This window comes from Zootoca vivipara, chromosome 7 (assembly GCF_963506605.1).
Source record: "Zootoca vivipara chromosome 7, rZooViv1.1, whole genome shotgun sequence".
Taxonomy (NCBI): Eukaryota; Metazoa; Chordata; class Lepidosauria; order Squamata; family Lacertidae; genus Zootoca; species Zootoca vivipara.
In genome coordinates this window covers 70,927,532-70,942,343 of record NC_083282.1, presented here as the reverse complement: position 1 = coordinate 70,942,343, position 14,812 = coordinate 70,927,532, and the positions used below count along the sequence as shown (strand labels likewise).

General features: G+C 43.7%; 1 protein-coding gene across 1 annotated transcript in view; it reads left to right on the top strand.

Moving 5' to 3' along the window:
- The window catches only part of PTPRT (protein tyrosine phosphatase receptor type T), a 585,629-nt gene that overhangs the window by 421,892 nt on the left and 148,925 nt on the right, over positions 1 to 14,812 (top strand). The gene's annotated exons all lie outside the window — the stretch shown is intronic.

Here is a 14,812-nt window from a genome sequence, read left to right as displayed (position 1 = left end):
TTTGATGTTTGGGTCTTCTGCCTGGAAAGGCTGTAAATTTCATAAAGATCGTTAATCTTCATGGCTATGAGAGAAAACGAAAGTGATTTGAGCTTTTTAAGATGGCGCTGCTTCGACGCAACAGGGAGCTCCAGACTAAGAAGATTTATGGGGAGGCTGGACTGATTAACCCACACAGGAGAAAGAACATTTGTGAAACCTTGTATGATATTTATCTCAGCAGCTAGGAAACAATCGGTTGAAAGTGGAAAACATCTATGTGACTGTAAGGGGAAGATCTGGATTATTATGAACTTGGAGGACGATTTGAACTTTAGAAAAAAGACGGCAGTGGACGGTTGCGAGGAATCCCCAATTTCTTGAAGCATGGGAACCCAAATAAAAAATTCTTTAGACGATTTGGCATAACATTCGGCTTGATTGATATATATATGTGTATAATTTGAAATAATGAATGTGATATAATTGGTTTTAATTGGAAAATTAATAAAATATATTTAAAAAAAAAAAAAATATAAATTTGTATAATAATAATCTAACCTGCTGACTTCACATGCAGTGGAAGATGCTGTCTCGTAACCAGTGTCGACATAAGATTCAGCTCTCAGTCTAGTTTGACTTCCGTAAATTGAGTGAGGACTACCTTCTCCTTTGCCTCAGGCAGTAAAATGCCTTGTGATAGCCTTGAGTCTTTCTGGCAAAAGTTGGAATGCTACGCTTACCTAGACAGGCTGCCACCATAACATCTGTCCCAGTGCTTCAAATATGAGCTGTCTTGGCTAGCAGTTTTAGTTTGCAAGTTATTATCCCCTTGCCATAATGTTGATTCATTCAGTCAATCAATAACAACGGCTGACCTTACAGACTCTATATATCCAGATACAGTGCTACCTCGAGTTACGAACGCCTCAGGTTACAAACTCCACTAACCTGGAAGAGTTACCTCGAGTTGAGAACTGTGCCCCAAGATGAGAACGGAAATCGTGTGCCAGCGGCGCAGAGGCAGCAAGAGGCCCCATTAGTGAAAGCATGCCTCTAGTTAAGAACAGTTTCAGGTTAAGAATGGACCTCCGGAACAAATTAAGTTCGTAACTAGAGGTACCACTGTACCACATCTTCATCCTTCAAGGAGATCATCGTAAACAACCTGCAGATCTAAAAGCCTAACTATCTTCACACCCCTAGGAAGACTTCTTAGGATATAGAACACTGTTATGGCTAGCACATGCAGATCAACTGAAGTTGCCAGCATCAGTCTTCAAGCTGAAGTAAAGTCATGATAACTTTAGTCAGATATGGGGCAGCTTTGGCCCTTCAGGTGTTACTGAGCTACAACTTCCATTGCCCCTGGCCATTGACCATGGTTGCTGGGGTTGATTGGAGTTGTAGTTCAGCAACATTTGGAGGGCCAAAGGTTCATTGCACCTGACTTCAATTCATAAATAACTACCTCAAAGTGTAAAACAGTTTATACTTCCAATGTCCCCAATGAGCCTTTATGACTCCCTTGCTGCAGTGTGGTGTATTCTTCACACAAACACTATTTGCAGTGTTTAATAAATCAAAACTGCAGCCTTGCTGATTAAGAAAGAGATTTTAAAATGTAGAGTTTCACTTTTTCCAGTGATTCATTGAATCCAGGCAGAGAAGGGTTATAACACACATCACACAGAATGCACCCCCTCAGAACGCAGACAGAATCTATTCCAAAGTGGCAGGTAGCTAACTATTCAAGGCAGGCAGGCAGATGATTGTGGATGTGATGACTAGAGGATGTTGAGCAGATGGAGCCATGGGTTACAAGAAAAAAAGAGAGATCACAGTTGCATTTTAAAAATCAGCCAGGGAAGCAAACTGATAGGTGACAGAGCTAAAGAGAGACACTTGATGTAGCGATGTGGAATGATTGTAGGCATGCCTGCACAAATGTTTAAACTATGAATCCGATAGGCAGTGTAACTTTTGTAAATAAATAAATGTTTAAAATGGTGCAGAATGGATACTTTAAGTCTGATCCTTTAAGCATCTGCAACAGTGGTGGGGCTAATGTAAAGACACAAGCTCTGGACCCCAGCAGAGTGATGTATTAGGAAAGGTGTGTGGTGTGTGTGTGTGTGTGTGTGTGTGTGTGTGTGTGTGTGTGTTGAGAAGCATTATATGGATGCTCCGTTAACTCCGTTTCCTATCTAGATGTGAATGGCAGACCTAATACAGTTCATTAAGGTTTCTCTATTTATTCCTCTGAAAGCTTCTCTCCTATGAGTCAAACGTTCAAAATGCCTAAGAGGCATCACTCTGAATGATGTAGACTGCATGATGAGGGCTCTCCTGCAGCATTAATGTCATTTCCCTGAATTTGGAAATACAATTATGTGGAACTTATTGAAGACGATGATGATATTTACACTAACCATAAATTTGTAAGCCTCATAGCCACAGCCATCTGCATTTCTGTGCTGTGTGTGTGTGTGTGTGTGTGTGTGTGTGTGTGTGTGTGTGTATTGGAGGGAAGTTTTGAAGGGGACACATATTTTCACAGGTTTTCATGGTATCTTGAGCTGCATTCTGAGAACTAGTGTTCTTGGTGTTGTTGTTTTTTAAAAAATGATTTGCCTCAGTCTTCTCCAAGAAAGAAAACAACGCCCGACCTGAAGAATATGGAGCAGATGATTCAGCAGGGGAAACACAGCCCAGAATAAGTAAGGAGGTAGTACAAGAATACTTGGCTAGTTTAGATGTATTCAAGTCTCCAGGGCCAGATGAACTACATCCAAGAGTATTAAAAGAACTGGCAGAGGTGATTTCAGAACCACTGGCAATAATCTTTGAAAATTCCTGGAGAACAGGCGAAGTTCCAGCAGACTGGAGGAGGGCAAATGTTGTCCCTATTTTCAAAAAGGGGAAAAGAGAGGACCCAAACAATTACCGCCCAGTCAGCCTGACATCAATACCAGGAAAGATTCTAGAGCAGATCATTAAGCAAACAGTCTGTGAGCACCTAGAAAGAAACTCTGTGATCACTAAAAGTCAGCATGGGTTCCTGAAAAATAAGTCATGTCAGACTAATCTGATCTCATTTTTTGACAGAATTACAAGCCTGGTAGATGAAGGTAACGCTGTGGATGTAGCCTATCTTGATTTCAGCAAGGCCTTTGACAAGGTGCCCCATGATATTCTTGTAAAGAAGCTGGTAAAATGTGGGCTAGACAATGCTACCATTCAGTGGATTTGTAACTGGCTTACTGACCGAACCCAAAGGGTGCTCATCAATGGCTCCTCCTCATCCTGGAGAGTAGTGACTAGTGGGGTGCCACAGGGTTCTGTCTTGGGCCCAGTCTTGTTCAACATCTTTATCAATGACTTGGATGATGGGCTTGAGGGAATCCTGAGCAAGTTTGCAGATGACACCAAATTGGGAGGGGTGGCTAACACCCCAGAGGACAGGATCACACTTCAGAATGACCTTAACAGATTAGACAACTGGGCCAAAGCAAGCAAGATGAATTTTAACAAGGAGAAATGTAAAGTACTACACTTGGGCAAAAAAAATGAAAGGCACAAATATAGGATGGGAGACACCTGGCTTGAGAGCAGTACATGTGAAAAGGATCTAGGAGTCTTGGTTGACCACAAACTTGACATGAGTCAGCAGTGTGATGCAGCAGCTAAAAAAGCCAATGCAATTCTGGGCTGCATCAATAGGAGTATAACATCTAGATCAAGGGAAGTAATAGTACCACTGTATTCTGCTCTGGTCAGACCTCACCTGGAGTACTGTGTCCAGTTCTGGGCACCACAGTTCAAGAAGGATATTGACAAGCTGGAACGTGTCCAGAAGAGGGCAACCAAAATGGTCAAAGGCCTGGAAACGATGCCTTATGAGGAACGGCTTAGGGAGCTGGGTATGTTTAGCCTGGAGAAGAGAAGGTTAAGGGGTGATATGATAGCCATGTTCAAATATATAAAAGGATGTCATATAGAGGAGGGAGAAAGATTGTTTTCTGCTGCTCCAGAGAAGCGGACACGGAGCAACGGATTCAAACTACAAGAAAGAAAATTCCACCTAAACATTAGGAAGAACTTCCTGACAGTAAGAGCTGTTCGGCAGTGGAATTTGCTGCCAAGGAGTGTGGTGGAGTCTCCTTCTTTGGAGGTCTTTAAGCAGAGGCTTGACAGCCATCTGTCAGGAATGCTTTGATGGTGTTTCCTGCTTGGCAGGGGGTTGGACTGGATGGCCCTTGTGGTCTCTTCCAACTCTATGATTCTATGATTCTATGATTCTATGATTCTATGATATATTTTTTTTGTCACTGTGACTGTAATGGTGCTGTTGCGGCTACTCTTGAGTAAAGATGCCCAAGTCTGCTCTGTCTTTAAGAGTTTTGTTGTGCATAGTATTTACAGTGCAGAGATAGCAGAAAACATGACCTCTCAGTCACTCGCAGAATCTGAGAGTGGACGTTTCCTGTTGTGTGCCCAGCATAAGAGTTTGGGCACCCCGAAAAGCCTCCTCCCGACCTTACGTTTGGTGACCTTAATTTGGGCGCTGGAAGGGGCCGCCTGTTCCCCTCCACCTGTTGGTCAGGGCATTGCAATGGCTCTCTAGTATAGCTGAGCCCTGACTCCTCCATCCCACTAACTTCCTCATTCCCCCCACCTGACCCGCTGCTGCTGCTGCTGCTCTCACTGGGCGAGGTGCTGGTCAACAGCAGAGACGGAGGCTCCCTGTATGGAGATCCCCTGACAGTGACAATCTGGAGTAATGGAAGCATTCTTCTGTCCATCTTTCCCAGAATACCTGGTCAGCGGAAGAGGAGGAGGAATGAAGACAAGCAGGTGTGAGTGAAATTAGGGTAGCAATGGTACAGTTGACAAAAAGAGGGTGGGGTGGGGGTCCAGTACTGGCAGTGGGATCCATGAATCTTCTTATGTTCTTAAGTTGCTACTTCAGGGGTAGAGACATAGGTTGTGCCACAGCTGATGTGTCAGCAGAAGATCAGGCTGCCTGCATCCTCTTGTTAACCTTCACACATCCTTAAAATCCTGTAGTATCACTCAGATGTCATATGAGTGAAGCAAGCTATTGATATGTGACTTTCTCAGTTAATCTAATTGTGTCACACATTTCAAATTATGGTAATTTAAAGATACCACACATTGGGGGGGGGTGAATTAAGAATCAAGCCTTCGCACTATTTAAACACCGGGGGGGGGGGGATATGTGCCTAACCTATATCTGAACTTAACCTTCTTTCTGATTTTCCTTCTTATTGCGTTCATAACAATTCTGCAATTGTAATTAGATGAATCTAGTAGGATGTCTAATGTTTTCATGGGGAAAGAGTTGGGATTCATTTTAAGGAGTTTCTGCTTCTCTCTGAGCTAAAAGGAGTTTGTAGTTACCAGTATGTGTTTTAGCTTGCATTTAAATGCAGGCTTCTAGAATCCCTCTGGGATCCATATAAGCCAGAAAAGATCCCCATCTCCACTTTTGTCCTTCAGGCTAGATGGAATGTGTGTTAGATTTCTTGCAGTTCCTTATTTATACAAGATCCCCACACATACATGCCAGTAGAGAAGAATAATTGGTTCTCAAGAGTTTATAACCTTCCCAAGAGGCAAAATTTTGGGAATATAAATAATGTTATTTTAAAAACAATAAAATATCTCCAATTTTGCATAAGGACACCATCATCACTGCTCTAAAATGGAGAAAAGGCAAGAAAGCATGATATTATTTCTTCAGTCGAACTGCCTTTACTTTGGCTCAACATTCTTCATCCTCAATTTGGCAAATAATGGATTTTAAAAGAAAAAAACTGATTTGAGTGTTGAGCAATTGGCTTAATTGTACTGGGAGGGGAGCAATAGTATTATCAAGGGTGACATTTTTCATAGATATGGAGGGAAGGCAAAAGAAATCACAATGAAATTGATAGCTGGGCTCCACCAAAATGCAGTCCAGAATCCCACCACCACTACCAAAGTGGTGGAAAATGGGTTTCTACAACAAAGCAATTATCTGATTGCTTCATTAATTGCCTTTCAACAATCACTGTGTGGTGAACAATCCACATTCTACTCAGCAGAAAGGAAAACTGAAAATCCTCCCAGGGTGTAAAATAATTTTTTAAAAAATCACACTTCAGAGGTGTTTTTTAAAAGCCAGTCCAGGACACAAATTCAGTTATGTGAAGATAACTTATCAACAATTGAAATAAAAATAAAAATCCCAGGCCTGTTTCTGTAAGCACCCAACCATGGGGGGTCCTCATCTGAGAAAGAGGAAAGGGACTCTGTAGAGCTACCTTACGGGCTCCATAGGTAGAATCAGTTTAAACTGGCTCCACCAAGCTCCAAGTTACCCTCATGCCAGACTTGGTTCACCCCGTTCCAAGGTAATAGGGAACAAATGATGGGCATTCAGTCCCAAAACAGCTCTGAAATAAAATTCCCTGTAAATTCTAAACAGTAGCTTCAGACGCTGCGTACCATTTACACCAAACAGATAAAAAGAGAGAGGATTAAAAGCATTATGTGGATCATTTCTTCATGATATTTAGAATCATGCACATTCCAGAGTGATCTCTCCTGTTACTGATGCATTGTGGAATTCTGCATACTAGGTTTGTTAACCTCCTTCTGAAAACATTTTGCTGCTTCTCCAAATTGTCTTGGCTTCCTCCAGTTCAGGAGTATGGCCAAAATCTCTTCTTATCCATTTTTTAAATTGAATTGCTGAAGCAGTGCAAAGTGAAACTAATCTGGATTGTACCACTGTAGACTGGAGGTGGGCAAGTGCCTGACTGAATGTTCTGCCTACTCAAAAAGTTATCTGCGCACAGAAAGGGAAATGTGAGGGGAAAATGTTCTCGATTCACTGTCTCCCTGGCATACAGATGGTCGAACCCACTGAAGTCTGGCCCATTTGAGTTCTACATGGGGATGGGGAGGGACATAAAATTCTGCAAGAAATATGATTAAAAGCGCATTGAGGCAGTCCGAAGGCTAAAGCACTGCCCTTTTTAAAAACCCTTTCTAAAGACTACCAAAATATGTCACCTAAATATGTCACCCCAGCCTGGAGTAATTAGTATGCAGGGCTTCTTACCGTCATACCCTTTGAGTTAGAGCAGGCATAGGCAAACTCGGCTCTTCAGATGTTTTGAGACTACAATTGCCATCATCCCTGACCAATGGTCCTGTTAGCTAGGGTTGATGGTAGTTGTAGTCCCAAAACATCTGGAGGGCCGAGTTTGCCTATGTCTGAGTTAAAGTGATAGTACTTGTATGGTGGCAGGGGCAGGGCGGGGAGGGGGTAGCAGTGGAACTTATGCCTGTGCTGCCCAGGGCGAGCACACCTCCCAGGGGGCGGGGCACAGGGGGTGCCCTCCCAGGCATGGGATAGCTCAGGGGCGGAGGAAGAGGTGCGGTGGGGGAGGATCACCCCGGTTGTCTTCGCTGAGGGGGGTGACATTTGGCGAGCTGCCCGCCTGTGACTCCCAAGCCTCCCCCAGCTGTCAAAACAAAGTGGCACAGCTCCCCCCCCCCTTACCCTGATGGCTCAGGGTAGGCTTGGGAGTCACAGGCGGGTGGTGGGCCAAATGTCACCCCCCTCAGCGAAGACACCCGGGGCAGTCCGCCCCCACCACACCCCTTCCTCCGCCCCTGAGTGGGGGGATGTTATATTCAACAGCAAAGTCATCTGACTTTGGAAAATCAGAAAAAGCACCACCACCATCACACCACAGTGTGATGTCCGGCCTAGGTGCAGCAACCTCAGCCAGCCAGTCAGGCACCAAGGTGATTTTGTTGTCATTGTACTCCCTTAATTTCTAACACACTTGAAACATTGCCCCATATTTAAGAGCATTTTTTTGGTTTTGCTTTTTCTATGTGCATTCCTGCAGTACTGTAAAACAATTTCCAGATGAGGTATTCTCTGTGCTTTTCCAATGAGCCTTCCCCCCCCCCCAAAAAAAAACCTTCTACAGTTCACAGGAAGCGCTGGCACAGCAAGTTGTATGTGTATTATAGCAAAATATTCTTAGCCCCAAGGACTGAGAGGGGTACAGTACAGGAGATTGAATAACCTCTAGATGCTTTAATCTTATCAAAGCAATTTCTATAGTTGTCATTTTATGTGCTATTAAACTGAACAATGCTGTTCTCCAATAAAGCCATTTGAAATAACAGCTCATTAAAATTGCTTCTCTAATATATAGCTTTCTAATTAATGTCAATGGGTTACAGAGCTTGGGAAGCAGAATTGACTATAATGTTTGGGAAGTAGGTAAAATAAAAAATAATATATATTTTATCACTAATGACCTTTTAGTAAACCTAATGAAATCCTTAATGGTCTGTATACATCACAGTAGAGCTCACGGTTGCTTTGTTATCCACTTCATTTTCCCACTTTACGTTTACGTTGCTCCATTTAGCTTTATTTATAGCCAATGAATAAAACACCATTTTCAGGGAAGCATGAGTAAGATGGCAAGAACCCAGAAAATACAGTGGATTATGACCATAATATGTTGTGGTCCCAGTTTGGGGGGAAAGGAGGCAGTTAGCTATGGATGGGGGGCACACCATACCTCCTTGTCTTTCTTAGTATTGTTACAAAAGTTGGGTGCCAGCCCCCTCTCTACCAAGCTGCATCAAGATTCCAAGGGGTTCCAGGCACTCACCCAGGGTCTATGGTCCTTTGCAGGATTGAGACATGGCAGAGACTGTCGTAGCTTTAAGAAATAGGGTTTGTTCACCTATTTACACCTTCAGTCTTTATGGAGGGAGGGTGACACCTGGCACCCTCTTACAGCACGGTCATTTCAGAAGGGTCTTGTACCCCACAGCAGTGCAGGCCTGGATTCCTAGGCATGTCTCCCATCCAGCCTGCAGCCAGCCAGCCCAAGATCATAGCTGCCTAGTCTCCCATTGAAAAATGCGGGATTAGCAGCGGCGCGGCACCGCAGGTCGCTTCTACGCATGTCTGGACATGCGTAGAAGCGACTTCCTGTGCCGCTCTGCCCGATTCCCGGTGGCCAGACATGGGCAGAGGGGCACCCGAAATGGAGCCTCCATGGCAGGTAGGAAATCCAGGGGATTTCTGGGATTTTTTTTCTATTCGGGATAACAGCGGGAAACGGATTAAAATCTGGGGGTTTCCCGCAAAAAACTGGAGACTTGGCAGCTATGCCCAAGATGGATCCTAGTCTTCCTTCCTTCCTTCTTCTTCCCAGCAACACCTGCTCAAGACTCTTTCCCTGTCATGTCACACCCAGTTACCTTGGCAACCTTCCAAGCCCCCGAACTCTCTTCCCACCTCAGAGCATGGGGGGAGGACAATTCTCTTGCTTTGCCAATGGTCCTCAGTGACCTTCTATTGTTTCTTAATGGCCCTAGCTTGGCTGAGTCATTTTGCCTAGGCTTGCTCACAATTCTGCAGCATGTTTTTCTCCATTCACATCCCAAATCATCAAAATCCCACCATTTATAAATTTCTAGAGTTTAGGGGCCCCCCCTCTCAAATCTGTGACACTGACCCCCCATTTAGCAAAGGGGATAGCTCTACACAGCTTTGCAGCAGAAAAGAGAACAGTTACTGGCAACATTCAGAGCAGGGTAGGCAACCTAAGGCCCGGGGGCCGGATGCGGCCCAATTGCCTTCTAAATCTGGCCCACGGACGGTCCGGGAATCAGTGTGTTTTTACATGAGTAGAATGTGGCCTTTTATTTAAAATGCATCTCTGGGTTATTTGTGGGGCCTCCCTGGTGTTTTTACATGAGTAGAATGTGTGCTTTTATTTAAAACTAGTCATGAAGCCCGTTAAATTAACGGGTGCTAGAACAGACCTGTTGCTCTAGCAACCTCAGGGACATGTGCAGAGCTGACATTGCTCGCCCGCCGCCACTTGTAACAGCCGCTGCCACTTAGAAATAAGTCCACGCGAGAAATCAACGGCCTCGCGAGTGTGCCTGTGTGGAGACAGAGTGCGCTTGCTCGCAAGCACGGGGCTATCTCGCGCATCCTCTGGATTCTCTCACAAGAGCTGCTCCGAACGCCGAGAGGCTGAGCTCCCTTAAGCGCTGGCCAATGCGCTCCGTCTCTGCACTCCAAGTCCCAACAGCTGTCCGTAGGACACATGCGCAGTAGCGCAATCCCACAGACACAAGGACTGGATGCAGAGACACTTGCACTTTATTATATAGGATGCATTTGTGGGGCATAGGAATTTGTTCATCCCCCCACAAAAAAAATAGTCCAGCCCACCACATGGTCTGAGGGACATGGTCTGAGGGACATGGTCTGAGGGACACGGCTGAAAAGGGTTGCTGACCCCTGATTCAGAGCAATCCATCAAAGCAGATAATAGCACAGTGACACATTTAAAAACACAACAAAAATTCCTCTCTAAGTGATCTCCAGCTTATTGGATTCCTTCAGGACTTCTCTTTCCTCCTGTCACACCCCAGTGCAGCTTACTCGGTCACCCACACTTGGCAGCCAATATGATGAGCTTCCATGGCATGTTTAAGCCAGGATGTCTTCATCAGTGCCAGAGATGTCCTACCCACTGTCTTGGACTAAACAGTTTTATTTCCAGAAAGTAATCATGGTTTTAGGTTGCAAGAAGGTTAAAACATAGCAATCTTAATACTGTCACCATCCTGCCACATAGTCTCCTGATGTATGCCTAGCTGCAGTAAATGGATCTTCTCCCCCGATCCATGAATTCCAAGAGTACCATGAAAATTGTAGGTGGGTGGATACAGTCATGTAATCTACTTTGGGGTTGGAATTAGGATGGGCTGCCTGAAATTAGGATAGAATTTCTTAGAATTTCTTAGAATCTCCATCCTTAGGCAACCAAAGCTTAATATTACTGATATAATTAGATACCTCTGATCATAATACAATATGACATAATCATCCTGTTAAAATAGTATGGAGATATCACATTTACCCAGGTAGCTGCTTAGATAAGAAGTCACAACAATTTATTTGTACTTCACAAAATGCAAGCTTTCTTTCAATTTAGTTGTCCAGAATTTTTTATGTTATTGATGTGGACATCTCCTAATCCCTAGCTTTACCATTGAATACTATATTTATACTGCCCCTGTTATTTGATGTTAAAATAACCACTACTAAGGAATTTTTTAATTTTGTTTCCACTACTACACAGCTACTGTGTGTGTGTGTGTTTTTTTTTGGGGGGGGGGGGGAGTCACCAAGGAAATGTTTGCTCACTTGTTTCCCATGAAGATAAGACTCCTTGGCTACTGCACCACAGCAGTGTTGGCAAGGGAATCAGCAAGCCCATTGCACTACTAATGCATGATGTTCTAACGACCTTGGCTAGGCAGAAATAATGAGGCATAGCCTTGGGCTATAAATCACACTGATTTGGGAAGTGTAGGAACTCATTCTGTTTTGCCATCGGCAAAGGTCTGCTCTGCTGTCAGCAGAGTTTCTTAGACTCCTAGCTTCCTCTGTCATGGTAATCAAGTGCCAAGAAGACTGCTTATAAGAAGAAGTCCCCAGTTACTTCCTACTGGTTTAACTCATGTAATCCCAGCAACAAATATGGCTGTGCCAAGAAGGAAGGTGTTGCTTCTCGTAGCTTATTTTGTTGAGAGGTTTTAAATAAAGAAAACATTATACACTTTTACAAAAAGCCTGCCTGGACCACAGAATCCCCTACAGCAAGTGTGGGTTATTTTATTGTCTGCAAGAAGTCATATTGATGAACTGCTATCTTTCCTTGTAAGCAAAAAGAGAGGGAAAAAAAAGCCTGGGGTTTGTTTGTTTTTCAAGTGGTTACTTTTCATTTAGCAGCTTGTGGTTTCTTTAAGGAACAATAAGGATAATGGGATAATGATAACAGTTTAAAGTCTCTAGCAAGGAAAATGTAAGGGTTTTGATGCTTTTAAAAGCATTGCAGCTTAGTTGGAAACCAATATTTTAGAGGCTTGGGAATCATTTTTTAAAAGTGTCTAGTTAACTGCAAGTGTTTCTTACGCCTGCAGAGGATATTGGGAGAAGTGAGGAGGCCAAGAAGGCTGCAAGTTTATTGTGTATATCCAGCTCAATGAAGCATCCATGTGTATTAGCCAGGGCCCCAGGAGTGTTTGCCTCGGCAACCCCTAGCATAAATTAGACGAGTGTAAAATGGAAAGTGAATGGCTTCAGGCAGAAGAAGACGCAGCCTTATGTCATCTGCTATTATCATCCCTCTGGAGGTGTGGCTTCTAGCCTTTCAGGCCATAAGTCTCTTCTGCAAAAACAAAAAACACACAAAAACACACACCAAGATATCCAAAGAAACTATGGAAATGTTTTCAATGAAATTGCCCACAAACCAGTTCTAAATTAGATGTTACATGACATCTGTGTGTAGTTCCCTGCCCTTTTTTAAAAAAGGAAATAGAATCCAAAGGAAGCAGTGATCATGGGTGGAGGAATGATGGAGTCAGAGGCTGGTTAACTCTTTATTATCTTAGTTACGGGTAGGTAGCTGTGTTGGTCTGACGCAGTCAAAACAAAATAAAAAAATCTTTCCAGTAGCACATTAGAGGCCAACTAAGTTTGTCATTCCGGCCAACCTAGCAGTTCGAAAGCACATCAAAATGCAAGTAGATAAATAGGAACCGCTATAGCGGGAAGGTAAACGGTGTTTCCATGTGCTGCTCTGGTTTGCCAGAAGCGGCTTTGTCATGCTGGCCACATGACCTGGAAGCTATACACCGGCTCCCTCGGCCAATAATGCGAGATGAGCGCACAACCCCAGAGTCGGTCACGACTGGACCTAATGGTCAGGGGTCCCTTTACCTTTACCTTTAAGTTTGTCATAGGTATGAGCTTTCGGGTGGTCTCTAAGGTGCTACTGGAAGGATTCCTTTATTATCTTGTTATTTTAACTCAAAATCACCACCCAATTTGGCTTTCCAACCAGAGGGCAAAACCAAGTATCTTTTCCTAACAACTGGGGAGAAGCTCAATTAAAAATGGGTGTTTAACCAGAAGCAGCTGGCATGGTAGGGTGTGGTGGGACAGAGTGGCAGTGAGCCCATTCCAGCATTGCCACACAGACTCGATCTTGCTGCCATCCTGCCACATCCCATCCAACAAAGCAGCATTGATGCTACTGTTGCAAAATCTGCAGAGCAGCACCACCAGCTGCTACTACATTTCAAATATTTCAAACGTGTGTCACTTTTCTATAAGGCAGCATATACTCTTTTTAAAGTAAACGAAAAGAATATAATAAACTATTTTTTTTAAAAAAACCCAAACCACATGCCTTTGCATATCTTTCCTTTTGTTTCATTTTTCATTGGTACATTAAAAATCAATAAAGATATATTCAATTTTTATATAAAAAAGCAGACATACAACCATTAATATTTTTGAGTTTTATAAAACTCAGGAAATTGACAAGTCCATATCAAAAAGCTGTTGATCTGGTGTACGTCAACATAAATATATTGCTTTTCTTTGCAAAGAGAAGAAACATCAATATAGAAAATAGGCAGGGTGTTTGTTTTTTTTAAAAAATACTCTTATTAGTAGTATAGCTTGGATGAGATGGGGTCTAATGAGAAACTCAACAAAATGTTATTGTTTTTACTTTCAGTTTATTTAGGAAATCCAGTGACTTTGTAGGGCTTACATGTAAGTGTGTGTGTGTACAATCAAAAAGTGCATTGCTATTCCTATTTCCTTTAGCCTCTGGCCTTAGAGATTTTGCATTTTAGCCAATGTAGTGCTGTTGTGCTCAGTACTGCATTTAACAACATACCACTCTCTGGCTTCACTGGCTGCAAAACATTTCCGCTTCTAAAATTTATTGCTTATAAATATTGCCAGCAGCTAAACACATTGCGGTCTGCTGTAAGCCCATTCTTCCTTGGCAGTGCCTTGAAAAGTGCTCATTTTTGTAATGAAAAGTTAAGATCCGATGTGGCAGAGCTCCTCACTAAGATTGCGACTGTTTTGCTTGTCCAGTGTCATCCTGGTAGACATGTCCTTGGATAAATATTTAGATGAAGGAATAGGGCCTTCCGTTCGACAGCATTTGTGCTACACACAAAAGGCCCTGGAGTTAACTCTTCTTGTTGCAACATGCCAGATACCTCGTACTGTGAAAAAGACATTCAGTTTTATATCAGCGTTGCAGTCTTAAATGAATCAGATCAGAAAATGAGGAATGGAACATAAATGAGTATTATTCTAACTCCCATTTTGGCTTACTGGAAGTGATTAGGAGGCAGCAGAGGTTCCTCTCCACACAAAAGGCCATTTCCTGCTTTACATGTATGGAGTTAACAGTGTCAGTGCTTCAGGCCATCAGTAGTCAATATTATGTCCCCAAATGGGGAGGTAGGACAGTAGAGAGAGACACTAGAACAGGGGCCTTCCCAGGGGCGTCTTACTCAGAGAGGCTAGTGGCGCAGGGCGTCGCCTCCGCCATGCCACACCGAAGCAGCGCTGCGCCTGGAGCCTCCATCTGCTGTGGCCACCGTGGCGCAAAGCAGCCAGCTGAGCCGAGAGGTGCCTCGTCCAGCCTCTGCCTCTTCCCCGCCAGTGGAGCCGCCCTCCAGACGCTGCCTGCCTCCTCCAGCCCTGCCGACAGTGCCATCCTCCCTAAAAAAAACTCTAGGAAATGGGGGGGGGGGTAGAGGGAGCTTTGCACCACGACACCGGATATGCTTAAGACGGCCCTGGGCCTTCCTCTTCACCAGCTTAGAGCTGTTGTAACTAGTTGCTTCCCTGCTGGGACCAAAGGATACTTAAAAAAAAAGA